Source organism: Dendrobium catenatum, unplaced genomic scaffold (genome assembly GCF_001605985.2).
Source record: "Dendrobium catenatum unplaced genomic scaffold, ASM160598v2 fragScaff_scaffold_621, whole genome shotgun sequence".
In the NCBI taxonomy this organism is placed as follows: Eukaryota; Viridiplantae; Streptophyta; class Magnoliopsida; order Asparagales; family Orchidaceae; genus Dendrobium; species Dendrobium catenatum.
In genome coordinates this window covers 14,148,149-14,164,290 of record NW_021319083.1, presented here as the reverse complement: position 1 = coordinate 14,164,290, position 16,142 = coordinate 14,148,149, and positions in this window count along the sequence as shown.

The window sequence follows — 16,142 nt, the reverse complement described above, 5'->3', positions numbered from 1 at the left end:
AAGATTTTAATTCAAGTAGCTTTATTAAAAAATATGGATAAAATGCATTTTTCTAATATTTTACAAAATTTTCTCCATATAACTTTTAATATGTCATTGTACGTTTTATTTTGAACGTTTTGATTATATGAAATCGATTTTTTATCGGTTGATTTTCGTACACAAATTTTTGAGTATATTATTTGATTGAATTTTTTTGTAATTCTAATAGTTATATAAAATTTTTTAAATATTTATATGAATATCTCTTTGAATTTAGAAGGTAAACATGTAAAGTTTCCATCATAAAAAATTAATAGTTGATAGCATCCTCCAAATTGATCTCACGAGGACAAGTGGCAAATAGGGTCATCACTCACTACCCGTCCAAAGTTAATAGTTGATACGGGTCATCTTGAGCTCAGTTTGAACAAGTTAGTTTCAATTTGAAATAAAAAAAATAATTAATCATTTAGAATATAAATTAAACTTACTTTACTTTATAAATAAATAATAATATTATTATAAATTACCTGTTTATAATTAAGAATTTATGGTAATAAATTATATATGATATAAAATAATTTAGAAACAAAGTAAAATTTAAACGTATGTGCTTTTTAAAATTGTAAATTGAGGTGATAAAGGTTTGAGTAAATAATTCAGATTAAAATATTTTAAAACTAAAATACACTTTTATTTTATAGCTTGACAATTTTTATTAATTTTAAATTTTCCAGTCAAAATATTAATACTCCTCACAAAAATTATCTTGATTTTACACGAATTTTGATGTAAATCTGAATGGAAAACTTCTAAAATTAAATTTGGGACCATTTGAATCCCGACTTCAGCAAACTTATAGTCAAATTGAACATCACAAAGAGACGGTTCCAATGATACTAAATTCGGTCTAATTCGAGCCCAAATAGACTCAATTCAAGGAACCAAATCCTACTTGAAAGCTTCAAAGCATTAATTGGATGACCCGATGATATCCAAATATGACATATTTATAGTTAAATCGAGTGGCTCACCAGACGATATCCAAATATGAATCTTGCCAACTACGGTTCTTCCAACCGTCATCGCCTGACAAAGGTCCTTTCAATCGCCATCGACCGACTACGGTCTTTTCGACCATCATTGTCTGACTACAATCGTTCCAACATTCGTCGACCGTCGACTATGATCCATTTGACCTATGTCTCCCGATTATTTGTATTTTATAATAATTTTTGAGAAATTTTTATTATTATAAATATTCAGACTCGCGAGAGACTTATTCTTAATGGATTTGACTCCGTGAAAAAAAAAATCATGATAATTGGATAATTCGGGTCCACCAGTCAATGGCACTTCAGTAATAACTTAGCAACTAAATGGTTCTTTGATTGCCACTTTTAATTAGGATTTAGTTAATATTTGTCCCAATATTTTTTCAAACAATTTATAAGAGAATTTCAAACTCAATATAAAATAAATTCTAAATGTATTTGGATTTGATTAGCATTGAATTAATTTTTTATTAAACTAATATTTAAAATAAACTTGAAATTTATCCTAAATGACCTCCCTTGAAAATTACTTCTCGACCCTTTATTTATAGGATTTCAGTATTACAATCAAGATTAGATACTTAACTTGGCTATGTTCAATCGGTGGAAATGGAAGAATTTTCTAAAAGAACACAAGTCCTCCTGCTCCGTGTGCTCTGCTAGGGTTTGCGCCTAGCAGACTGCCGATCGTTCTCGGCTTCGTTTGGCCGTTGATGTCCAGGTTTTTTCCATTTTTATTCTGGTTGTTGTGTCATGTGTCTTGTTTTGTTTGATTTTTTTTGTGGTTTTTCCTCCTCCGGCCGTCCCCGGTCGGCATGGTGGTCAATCGAGTGCGGGATCCCGGTTTCCTTGACAATAAATCATCTTCTCATTCCTTTCTTGAGGAGCTTTTTGGTGCTTCCACCCGATTGTATTTCTCAAGCTTAAAGCGGTTACACACCGTGATTTTCCTTCTCTTTGGGTGTGACATCTCAGACGTCTATAGTGAAAGGATTCGTCGACAGTCTTGATCAACCATCACTTCCTGCTCCCTTGCCAAGAACTGAAAATATTAATCACATATAATGAGCTTCAAAAAGCCCAGCAGGTTACCAAAGACTACAACTGAAATCAAAGCACAGTACTGAAACAATATGCAGACAAACAACAACAACAACAACAACAACAACATCAAGCCTTTATCCCACTACGTGGGGTCGGCTACATGAATCCTTTTTCTCCATTGTGTCCTATTAAAAGTCAACTGAAACAATATGCATGTCAAAGTAAAATAATTTAGAAACAAAATAAAATTGTTTGGAGAAATAAATTATATATGATATAAAATAATTTAGAAACAAAGTAAAATTTAAACGTATGTGCTTTTTAAAATTGTAATTTGAGGTGATAAAGGTTTGATTAAATAATTCAGATTAAAATATTTTAAAATTAAAATACACTTTTTTTTATAACTTGACAATTTTTATTAATTTTAAATTTTCCAGTCAAAACTTTAATAAGCCTCACCAAAAAATTATCTTGATTTTACACAAATCTTGATGCAAATCTAAATGGAAAACTTCTAAAATTAAATTCGGGACCATCTGAATCCCGACTTCAGCAAACTTATACTCAAATTGAACATCACAAGGAGACGGATCCAATGACACTAAATTCGGTCTAATTCGAGCCCAAATAGACTCAATTCAAGGAACCAAAGCCTACTTGAAAGCTTCAAAGCATTAATTAGATGACCCGATGATATTCAAATATGACATGTTTATAGTCGAATCGAGTGGCTCACCAGATGATATCCAAATATGAATCCTGCCAAATACGGTCCTTCCAACCGCCATCACTCGACTAAGGTCCTTTCAATCGCCATCACCCGACTACAGTCTTTTCGACCATCATCGCCTGACTACGATCGTTTCAACCTTCGTCGACCGTCAAATACGATCCCTTTGACCTATGTCTCCCGATTATTTGTATTTTATAATAATTTATGAGAATTTTTAATTATTATAAATATTCAGACTCGCGAGAGACTTATTCTTAATGGATTCGACTCCGTGAAAAAAAAAATCATGATAATTGGATAATTCGGGTCCACCAGTCAATGGCACTTCAGTAATAACTTAGCAACTAAATGGTTCTTTGATTGCCACTTTTAATTAGGGTTTAGTTAATATTTGTCCCAATATTTTTCCAAACAATTTATAAGAGGTTTTCAACTCAATATAAAATAAATTCTAAATTTATTAGGATTTGATTAGCATTTGTTGACCTTGATTTTGTCAAACCCATGGGCATGGTGGACTGAGTTGACCAAGTCAACCTTTGACTTGGTCAACCCAAGGCTTAATGGGTCAAAATTGATCCATTATGCCCATTAAAAGCCCAAATCGATTCCAATCTTTTTCATGGCTTGATCCTCACTCCCCATTGACCCACTTGACTGGTTTGACCAAGTCAAACACGGACTTGGTCAACCATAGCTCTTAATAGGTCTTAATCACCTATTAAATAAAATTAAGGCCCATTTAATGCTCGAATTTAATTCCCTTTGATTTCAAATGAAACCCACGGCCTAATCTGAAAGTTTTCCCTCCTATTTGATCTAGGATCGATCCTAGCCGCTGATCATAGGAGTAGGAACCTTAAATACCTAAATTAGGTCTTTTGGAGGGATCTCTTTTGCTCGTGCTCGATCTAGAGACCACCTCTGGCTCTGAGATTTTGTGAGAGCTCTCCCACGACTTCCCCCTACTTTTTCGAACCAAAACCCGACGTCCAGACCCCGCCGGCGGCGATCCTCCGGCGAACCCGAGGCTTTTCGCGTTCCAGGACGAATCCCGGCCGATCGAGCAAGCTTCAGATCTCGACGTCAACTAGGAACTTTCTCTTGAGGATTCCACGAGTCCAACAAGACCAAGATCGCCCGAATCCATCGAGTGGATTGAGGTATATCTCAAACCCTAGTTAGATCACACAAAGTTATTTAGCTTTCTATAGGGTGCATATTTTTCTTTAAAATTTATTTCCCATGAATGCTCTTCGCATATAGAATCTATGGTTAAAATTTCGTGTTGATTGGTTGAGTATCGAGCGAAAACGGGCCGAAAAACACCCCTAGGGTTTGGATATCACGCCGCATGCAGCTGGGCTTATCCCAGACCGTTGATCTCTTGATCAACGGCTCGGATCTGCCCATCAAGCCCGCCTCCGCGGTCTGGATCGACCGCCAGGTTTGATCCCGCGGTCCCGCTCGCCACGTGGCGACATCCTGGTCGCCCGTCTGAACCGCGCGGTTCCGCCTGCCGCATGGAGTGCTGGTGCGACTCGATCACGGCCGTTCGCTCGTTTCCGCGGACGATCCAACGGCCCGAGATCGTTGCTGAGCTGGATAAGTGGACCGCCGCCGCAATCACGCCGTGGTGATTGGCGCCAATGATTGCTGGGACCGCAATCATTGGCCGCAGTCCCGGGATCCAATCCCGGGCTGCCACGTGGCGCCCGCCGGCCGGTTTAATATAAAATAAATTTCAAATTATTTTAAAACCTATTTTAACTTCAAAAATTCGCCAAAATTTCATTTTTCGTCCGATTTTCGCGTATAATACCTCGTTGGATTCGTATCGTCGTCCTCTTGTTTTTGTTCGTATTCATTCTCTACCTTATAAATTTTTTTTTTATTAAAATAATATATATATTGTTTATTAATTAATTAAAACAGTAAAAATACCCTATTTTTGTTATTATTTTAAAAATTTTTTTTTAATATAATATTATATATTATTATTTATTTGTTGTTTAGATTAATATTATTTTGAATATTACTAAACCTAGTATTTATTATGAATTTATTATTATATTTTATAATTATTATTATTTTATTAATGACTACTCTCTCTTTTAAAAAAAATATTTTAATTTTTTTTTAAAAAAAAAGACTTTAAGTCCTTTGAACTTCAAAAATCATATCTTTCTCGTTTTCGCCTTCCGTTTTGACGCAACAACCCTTGTTTTAATCCGTATTTTGATTTGCACATCTGAGTTTTGCATTTGCACAAATATTTTAGTATTTCTGTGTTTATTTGAAAAACAGCAAACTGTATTTATTTTCAAATATTATTTGTTATTATACTTAACTTCGAATTACAAACTTGGCGTTTTAATCCGCTTTTGGGTTCGACCCCGACAAGCACCTTATTTTTGGTGTACTTGAATTCTGCATATTTTAAAGCTATTTTTAGATAGAAAAAGCATGTTCTGTCTTTGCTGTTATTACAAAAACAGCAAATTGATAATATTTTTAAAATACTATTTTATTGATAGGGTTGAACTTCGGAAAAATTCATATCTTGTTCGTTTTAAACGGATTTTGACGTAAACCCCCGTTCTTTTCAGAAAAGCCAGCTTTATGGTTTGAAGCCATTTCAGCCTGATTTTGGCTGTTTTTGAACCAATCACTATTTGATCTTCGATTATTCGGGTATCTTTGATATTAAATATTATTATGATAATATTTTTCAGGATACAAATTATTTTTTAAACCGTTTTGAACTGGTTAGAGATGTGTGTTGTCAGTTGGTCTCCCAGTATATTATATTGTATTATGAATTGAACCTACCTTTTTAATTACTTTATTTCAAAAAAAAGGTTTATACTTATATTTATACAGTATTTTGAAACTATTTTTTAAAACCTACTTATACGTAAATCCTAATTTTGGGGACTCGCTACTTCGTGGAATTTGTAGATCATTAGGTTCTAGATATTGAAAGAGCCAATATGGGGGATTAGGTTTAGTGAATGTTGAGTCCCAATCATTCACTAATCCTTCCTAGGTGGTCTGTCTTTTTATTTTCGTAGATCGCATGTATAGGATTGCCCTACATCCACCACCACGAGCACTCAGCCTAGGCTCTCCTAGATCTAAGGACATGCGTGTGTTTATTCATTTTGTAACTCCCATGGCAATTATTACCTTGAGGGTTAGCTAAAACTTTGATTCAAACCCATATAACGTAGTGACACCCTAAGACAATTAATTAAGGACTCGTCTAAGCGAACTTAGAAGATTTTCTAGGAACTAGGATAGACCCCAAACGACATCGAAAACTAAACACTTTAACTTAGTGACATCTAAAACAATCACTGATTTTCTAGGAATTTTAGGAAGCTATAGAGCCCTTAGCTAACCTAACCCTAATTAACCGCTAATTTAAGGCCCGAGACCTTCGGAAATTACAAATAAGATATATATTAGCCAGAAAAATTACCCATAAATACCTTTGAACTGGACCAGAATCTGATCTCTGACTTAGCATAAATAGCGGCTCCTAGTTTGACTTCGGTGGACCCATAATTTGACCCATAGGGTGAATTTACTTTTGGCCCTAATTTAAATTCATTAAAATTAATAAAAATCGCCAAATCTTCTCCAAATGACTGGGAACACTTTTTCTGGGTCATCCCTGACCTTTTGGGAGTGAGTTCCAATCATTTTGGAGCTGATTTTGGAGAAAACCAATAAAAAAAGGCTTTAGTTAGGAAATTTAGAAAAATTTCTGATAAATTACCCGACCCTAGAAATCTATAACTAATTGTGAAAACTCCAAATTAGGTAAACTCACTGCATTAAAACTCAATTTAGGCCTAGTAATTTAATTTAAAAAAATTTACTGGTTTCCAAAATGGCTTAGATTAGAAAGGTCAACATTGTGTGGTCAACCATAGTTCATTAGGGTCCGAAACTTTTAGAAAATTCATAACGATTGGTAGGAAATCTCCGATTTTTCAGGTCTTTACTACCGTCTTAACTACTTCGGTATTAAGTCTACTATTTTTCCTAACGGTGTTAGGATTCCCAGATTTTTAGCCTTTTTCCCATTAGTTGGACTTTTTGCGACTTTAGTCTTAGTTCCTAGGAGGACCACCCGGGACTCCCAAAATTGGGCTAATTACAACTTAACTTCAAATATCATTATCCTAAGGTTTCTTAAAACTCAGATCAACAACCTGAAAAATAAGTAAAAAAGGAAACTTTTTATTTAATTTTTCAAAAACTAATTTTTTTACCTTTTTGGAATTTCCAACCTAACATCCTTTTTAGACCCCCCAACAAACATGAACTTTAGATAACTATTAATTAATTACCCCACTTAGATTACCAGAACCACACCTAGCCTTACAGCACACATAAGAATTGTTTGCTAGGGCAACCACTTCTAGATCTAGGTTTAGGCCGCTCGGATTTACTTTTCTGCTGGGTGCCGGAGCTTTCGCAGATTTCATTGCCATGCTGTTGGAAAAAAAATGTTGCTGTGATACTTGCTTACCTTTTTGTACTCTGTGATGTGATGATCGTTAGACTTACCCCATAGTAGGAGCGCCTATATATATATATATTCTTCCCGTGCAGGTGCCCATGCTCCACTGCTAATTAAAAAGGGGGGGAGCATCATAATGGGTTTTGCTAATAATGTTTATGCAGGTGTTGCTCAGGCTTCCCCCTAATAAAAATGAGGGCTAAAATTATATAATTATAACGACAGATGGAGCTGGCTTAGCCCTCAAATTAGAGATGCTTGGCACAGGGTCAATGTGTTAGCACTTTATTTTCTTATAAACTGCTTGGGATGATTATTATGATAACCTTGCAGGGACTTTTAGATTTTTCTGCTTTTCAATAATGTAAATTTTGTAATAAAGTTTTAAGAGTTGTGAAAACAAACCTTGAGTTGGGGATATTTCTTATCCAGCTCGATTCCAAAAGAGGAAGCATCCCCTAAGGGGGAGAGTCTTCTTCCATTGGAAGATCGAGCTGGCATGGGTAATACCCCTATACTGGGGGAATTGTCTCTTCGTTTGGATATTCAAGCCACGACGGATCCAAGGAGTCCAAGGAGGAGAGATCCAAGAAGTCCAAGGAGAAGATATCCAGAAGACTAAAGATTTGAAGACCCAATATCCCACTCAAAGTTGTTGGCGTCTGTCATAGGCTTAGAAATCCGGGTTGTTGGCAGTGGTGCCCGGCCACTTTACTTTATGCATATCTGGGGTGTAATAAGGGCAATTTGCCTATGGCCATTTAGTTGATTATTTTTGGATTTATATTGATGTGTTTACCTGATTGCGCAGTAGAAATTGCATGCTTTTCTTAGGTTTCTTTCTTACATGCCGCTTTTGTTTTCGCCTGGATTTCTTTAGGCTCTTCTAAGGACTATAAAAAAATGTTTTATATTCATAACTAATTTCTAAAAATGTAAGTTTAAATAACATAGAAACTTAACGAACCTAGGGAATTGCCGGAATCGTCCGGGGTCACATGCATATTATTGCATTCTTCTTTCCTTGTTATAAGACATCTCCCTGCCTGCGGGTAGAGTCCGGATAATCTGGCCTATGAGGATGAAGTGCTGGACCTAAGGAGACTCAGTCTTTTCTAAAAATTTATTTTCTATAAGCCTGTTCTTAAAGTTCTATAGCATTCATGAGCTGACATTTCAACTAGCATGCATTGCATCAGTAACCAACTAATTAAAATTTAATTGCATTAGCTAGGAGCATCTAACCCACATAAGTCCAGGACCACTTAGGAAATTCTCTAGATATCGGTCCTATTTTTAAAGAACTATACCACCCATCCATTCTTCATAATTGACTTGACAGCATGGTTTTGAATCGATTAGGTGGTTAGCTAGCTCCCCCAATCCAGGCCGGGATAAGTCTAGGATTTTGCACTGTATTAGCTAGGACACAGGTCTTAGTGTTTCGTAGAGCACTAAGCCTAACCTAGATTTAGGATTCGAGGCTACTACATTCGGTCTCGTAGTATGCTTTAAATAGTAGGTAGGTCCCTTTCTTTCAGGGACTATAAATCCTACTTATCCGCATCGCAGGATGACGCTACCTCTATCCTTCTCTCATGCATGTGATCGAATGCCTGACTTTAGTTTTTTCCAGTTTCTGTTTAGTACCCTAGAGCCTCCGAATGCTGGTTTGAGCCACGCATGTTTGATTCAGCCCTTCGGACATTTTTTCCTTTTGGATAGGATTTCCTAGTCTATACTCATGTGCCGATCCCACTTTAGGAGAGGATAATGTATGATCCTTAATCGAGAGTTTTCTCAGGCCTCGGCCTGGGATGTAATTAACCACGGGGGCTTGCGCCCGTGGGAAACTTGGCCCCACAATCTACTAAACCCCATTCGAACTTTTTTTCGGATGGGGGAAACCCGTGACTAGGTCGTGTATATTACTATCCATCGAGGTGTGTTGGCGTCAGCCTCTATCCTCAATGGTTAGTCGTATGCACGATCCAATCTGCCCTTCCAATCGACCCGTTCGCGCGGTGCTCTTTTCGGAGGTCCACAACATTGAATTAATTTTTTATTAAACTAATATTTAAAAAAAACTTGAAATTTATCCTAAATGACCTCCCTTGAAAATTACTTCTTAACCCTTTATTTATAGGATTTCAGTATTACAATCAAGATTAGATACTTAACTTGGCTATGTTCAATCGGTGGAAATGAAAGAATTTTCTAAAAGAACATAAGTCCTCCCGCTTCGTGTGCTCTGCTAGGGTTTGCGCCTAGCATGTCGCCAGTCGTTCTCGGCCTCTTCTAGCCGTTGATGTCCAGGTTTTTTCTGTTTTTATTCTGGTTGTTGTGTCATGTGTTTTATTTTGTTTGATTTTTGTGATTTTTCCTCCTCCGGTCGTCCCCGGTTAGCATGGTGGTCAATCGAGTGCGGGATGCCGGTTTCCTTGACAATAAATCATCTTCTCATTCCTTTCTTGAGGTGTTTTCTGGTGTTTCCATCCCGATTTCATTTCTCGAGCTTAAATCGGTTACACAATGTGATTTGTCTTCTCTTTGGGTCTCTGAAGAGGAGGTACTAGCTTTGGCGGCGCCTTTCGAATTTTCCTTGGTCGATTTCTTCCCGGATCGCCGGCCTCCCCTCGATGCCATTCGTAAATTTTTCTTTAATCTTAAACTCAATGGTTTGTTCTCTATTACTGTGCTAAATCTTATGCATATATTGATTAAATTGAGCAATGATTTAGATTATTGTAGGGTTTTTGCACATCGTTCTTACTTTGTGCTTAACTATTATATGAAGCTTACTAAGTGAACTGTTATATGGACCTGTTGTCGAGGTTACTTCTTCTCCTCTTGTGGCCGGAAGTGAGGAGGTTTTATTATGGGATAAATTGGTTTCTCCTTTGGTTCTTAATGAGTGTGTTGATGTGGTCATGGAACCCTTTTCCCCTACTTGGTTTTATGGTGGTGCGGATGGAGAGTTTTCATGTGGTACTAATCTTAAGGCTAGCCTATATGTGGAAGTTTCTGGGGATGTTGTGCCATCTGACCCCGTTGTGTTGGTTGGTTGTGGTGTGTCCTCCCCTCTTAACCGTGTGGTTCCTGCTGTTGTGGCTTCGCCTGTTTCCATTGCTAGTTCGGGTGGTGATGCCAATTTTATTAATGTCCCCATTGCTGTTATGTCTAACAATGAAATGCAGTCTTATGTGAAAAAGTCTATGAATTTTGTTCTGATTCAAACTGATTAGTTAGTTTTGGATGATTCTTTTTCTTCTTATGATGGGGAGGGGGTGAAGAGGCATTCGATGATGTCGAGGAGGCGGTGCCTGTTAATTTTAGTCATCCTAATGGTGGCAGAAGGAGGAAAGGTAAATACAAGAAGTATTAAGCTCTGACTCTTTCCTTTTTCATATTGGATGTGTTTTTCGAGGGTTATATGGACAATGATGAGGAAGTTCCTGCTTCCCCATGCCGCCTTGGCATGTTGGCAACCAGGGTGTTTTTCTTGAATTTATTGGTGGCTATGGTGTTCTGGAGCTCTCACCTATGAATGGTCTGGGGCTGGTAGCGGGGCTACTGCTGGGGGCTTCCATACCTGAGTCCGATTCCAATCTTATTGTTCTTTCTCTTGATTGTTGCTGCTTTCACGTCTTATTGTTCGTTTTGATTTTATGTTATTTCTTACAGTTGATGTCAGTCCTTGATTCCTGCAATCCTTTGCTCTTATGAATAAATTATTGTGTTAAAAATTATTAAAAAAAAAAACAATCAAGATTAGATACTTAGCTACATAAACAAGTAAAAATATATTACATGGCTTAATAGGCATTTGTTATAAAAGAGTCCAACTTGTATCTTTGGATGAGGAGGATGATTGACAGAACACGCCACTGCAATGAATACCTTGATTAGTTATGAGCTTAGCAAAGTATGTCGTGACTAGACACCTAAGATTTCATCTAGACCGATTTTCTTATTACTTTTTAAAATAATTTTTTAATTAAAAAATTAAAATTTTATACTAAAAAATTACTTTAAGAATCAATAAAAAAGTCGTTCCAAATGAAGCCTAATCTCGGACGAGTATGCCTTAATGATCCATAGCGATTCAACCTTATCGATTTCATGCCATCGGGCTTCTATTATATTATTTTTTTTGGGAATATCTTCTATTATATTTTAGGTGTTGAAATATATAGAAAATGAACCGAACTGATCTGAATTTAGATACGGACGATCACAAGTAGAAAATCCTACAGCTAAATACTTTCTCATAATTAAATAATAATAATAATTCTGATATTAAATTCATCTAATTAATTTTTAATTCTTGAGATTTATGCTGAGATAGTAATATATAAATATCATCAGGTAAATTAAAAAAAAAAAACTTATTTTAACGTTGATTAAGGCTTCATTTGGGATGTTTTTAACTGCTTCTATAAACAATTTTTATATAAATTTAATTTTTAAACTAGAAAATGGTTTAAGAAACAATAAAAAATCCGTCTGTCGCTTTCTTATATTTTAAAAAGCAACTTGTTAATATATAATATATTTTTACTAAATATTACTTTAAGAATTAATAAAAAAATATCCTAAAAAAACCTAATATAATAATTTCTGTTGTTAATTATAAGCGCGGTGAATCTAGAAAGAGTCAGTGCTTAGGCTTCGTTTGAGACGGTTTTTTTATTGCTTTTTTCTAAACAGAATTCTTAGTATAAATTTTTTTTTAATTAATAAAAATTCTCCGAAATGAAGCCTAGTTGCACGCAGAGGGTTTATTACTATGAATAAGGGTGACTAGTCATCAAACCCCAAATTATAGAAATATATAATAATAAAATATCTATGATGTTGACCTGTGATTCTTTTTGCTGGAATTGCAAGAGCGCGATCTTCTTTCTTTTTTTTTCCTAACCGGAAATATTAACGAGTACTTAAGACTTTTTTTGAGGGGGACATTACAAATTTTAAATAAATTTTTTAAACACAAATAAATTTAAATTATATTTTATATTAATTAACCCAAAAAATAAAAAAACTGATCCCAAAACAAAACTTTACTAAGGTTAAGCAACACTGGGAATTAAATATGGCTGGAAAATACTTAGTATTTATTTGTGTGAATATGTATTATAATAATAATAATTAAATGAACCGCGTGGGGTTGTGTATAAATTACTAGAAGTAATGAGACATCTTTAGAAATGTTGAACTTAAGCAACCAAAATTGGATTGCATAAAATTGATCAATTCGATTGATTTAACTGTTGATACGTCATACAAAATTATCTTGGTTGGGCACTGAATCTCGAGGCAAAATCAGTTCGGAACTTCAAAAAGTAAATTGAGAGCATAGAAACTCCGATTTCCAGCGAGCTTACAGTCAAACTGAGCATCTCGGAAATACAATCATACGACACCAAATTCGACCAACCGAGTCCAAATGGGTCGAATCAATGGACCGAAGCGCTGTTGGAGGTTCAAACCGAATTTGAGTTACAACGTCCCTCCGATTTTAAGAGCTTATACTTCGAATCTGAGCGTCTCGAACGACGATAACGAGCCCAAGATCAGTAATTCGACACATTAAATGGCCTTCAAATGTCCAACGAACGGTGCATGATCAAGGATTCGATATCGACTGTCCATATCAAACCACTCCCAATTCGCCTGATCTCACGCTATTTTACAGGCTATCCACTCCAGAAAACTATAAATAGCCCTCATCTATACCAAAGGGGCTCAAGGGAAAGAGAGGAAGAAGGGGAAGAAGAGAATAGGTAAAGGAGAATCCCCTCCTCTCGAACCGTCGGAGTCTTCTATCCGCCGAACAGCCGGGATTCTGCGTGATATTCGGGAGACGCAGGAAATTCCTTCCAACTTCCACATGATGCTGAATTCTTCTCAATTTGCAATAGAGTTCCTCCTGAGTTCCGAACTCCCCAAGTGAAAGCCGAGTTTCTTTTGCCCCACAGATGTCGATTCTACCGATGCACCTTCGCACTCTCGCAAGTTTCTACCCGGCGCCGGCTTCTAACCGTTACGGATTATCCGCTGGACGTCTACGCGAAGATTGTATCTTTCATTGTTTGGAACTCTACTGACACTGTCCTTCTGATCTTTCGTTGTCCAGACCACAAGTCTCTTCTGACCCGTGCCGCCGACTACTCCCCTGACTTATGTCGCCCGCCAACTACAGTCTTTCCGACCTCCGTCGCCCGCCGACTACGGTCCTCCTGACTTACGTCGCCCGCCGACTACAGTCCTTCCGACCTCCGTCGCCAGCTGACTACGGTCCTCCTGACTTCCGTCACCCGCCGGCTATAGTCCTTTCAACAAAGCAAATATGTCAATAGTAGCTCTTTGTATTTACATCATGTAATGCACTCTATAAGATATACATCAAGCTAAGGCCTTCTCCCAATGAAGGGCCTCATTTGTAATCGACTGCAAATACTAGTGGATTCGTTCAAACTGGGCTAGGCCCCGTGGTTTCCCCCCCTTTTTACAGGGGTTTTCCACGTAAAAATCTTGGTGTCTCATAAATGCTAGACCCTCTCTCTTATCTGATTGCGTGACGGATTTTCGTACAACGCTAAGACGATAAACTTTATATTTCTCTACCGCCGCGAATACTCCCGGACGCAACAGCTGTAAATTGGCCGAAAGGCTCGTCGGATCAACAAAAACAATCAATTTCTCATCCCATTGGCAAGAATCGGTGCAAATTGCTGATTCAACTGATGATTCATTGAACTGACGTCGATTCTATGGAGTTGTTCGATTCAATCTAATCACTATTAATATTTGATATTGATACGTCAAAAAAATTTCCTTGATCTAGCATGAATCTTAATGCAATTTTGAATTGGAAACTTCCAGAATTAATTTCAGGTCATCCAAACTATGACTTCAGTAAGCTTATTGTCAAATTAAATATTTCTAGGAGACAAACCCAATAACACCAAATTCATTTCAATTTAAGCCCAAATCAAAGGACCAAAGTCTATTTGTAAACTTCAAAGTATTAACTGGATGATCAAACGATATCTGAATCGAGTGGCTTGATGATATAAATCCAACGAGCCAAATATAGCCAAATTCTAATATCAATAAAGCACTTAAATGCTCCATGATTAAGGGAATAAGTATGGGACATCTAGTTGAACACTTCAAAATTGTCCTGAATCTTCTTCATATTTACTTCATGCCACTCCTAAAAAATTACAGACACACTTTCTTCACATGAAGGGGAGAAAGAAAAGAAGAGCTATGGAGCGTGAAGAATTATGGAGGTCCACCCTTGTACACCACCAACAAATTCATGCCACCATGCATATTTACTAAATCTCTAGCCGACCATCATCGTCAGACCACCATTTGGAAGCCACTAATGAGCTTGCATTCTACTATTGTTTTTTGACTACAGTCTTTTCGACTTTTTTTATTCTCCAACTACAATCCCTCCGGCCATCATCTATGGACTACGATCTCTTGACCACTGTGGCTTGACTAAGGTTCTTTTATACCGCTGTCACCAACCAACTGCGATCCCTTCGACCACCTTCACCTACTGACTATGATCCTTTTGATCACCGATGTCCGGCTACGATCCTTCAAACTTTTGTCACTCACCAACTACGGTTATTGTGACTATCATTATACAACTACGGGCGTACCAACCAAATGAACAGACCAACACTTTCTTGAGGACAACTCTCATGACATTTGATTCTTCCAGCTATGTAAAGTACTATATATGATGTATTTTTGTTACATTAATTTAGCCAAGATCTTCCATGAGGAAGGGCATCATTTGTAACCAATTATAAATATTAGTTGATTCATTTAAATTGGATTAGACTTTATGATTTTTCCCTTTTTCAGAAATTTCAAGTAAAATATTAGTGTCTCTTATGAATGAACCCCTCTCTCTTTTATCTGTTTGTGTGATGGATCTTCATACAAAATTAGGACATTAGTCTTTATATTTCTCGTCTCCTATCCCTTGACGAAGTTTCACCACTACTTATTTTTTATGGCTTTTTCTCTTCCACATTAGCTAAAAAATGTAAGAGATGGCTCACTCTTCTTTTATCCTCTTGCATAGAATAGTCATTTCTCCTATCAAATCAAAAATGGAAGTAAAATGTGATATAAAATAAGAAATATGGGATGCTTTAAATAACTCAACAATGAACTAAAAAATAGTTGGAACAGTTTTTATAAGCGAACAAGTTGCAGTAACATTCATTAATGATCTCATAGGTATCTACAGGCTCCAGGAAGACTATTAGATAAAATACATTTCTTAATGACGAATTATCAATATTATCTCTCGTTATTTTATGACTCTTTAATATTTCATATAATAAATTAAAAAGTCAATATTAATGGTAGCCAATAAATATTTGAGATTGTTTTTTTTCTTTTTTCTTATTTTTTTGATTTAAAGTTTATGATTGGTTGAGCCAAATAAGGCTTTTAAATAATAGTATAAAAATATTAATATCTTATTCCAAATATTTCAACCTTTATTTTATTCCAAACCAAAATTCATTAATAAAAATTTGAGCAATTATATCACCTTTTTTTTTTCTAGATGCTGCATTGATTTTGTGGAAATTATTTTGTACGGTCATCAGATTATTCAGAGGCAACTTAGGATGCATCACGTCATCCGATGCACAGCGGTACACAACACCGATATACGATAAAAAAGTAACGTGTCGCGTCCTAATTCACCTCAGGACGACGCTCAGTGACCACATATAATAATTCCTTT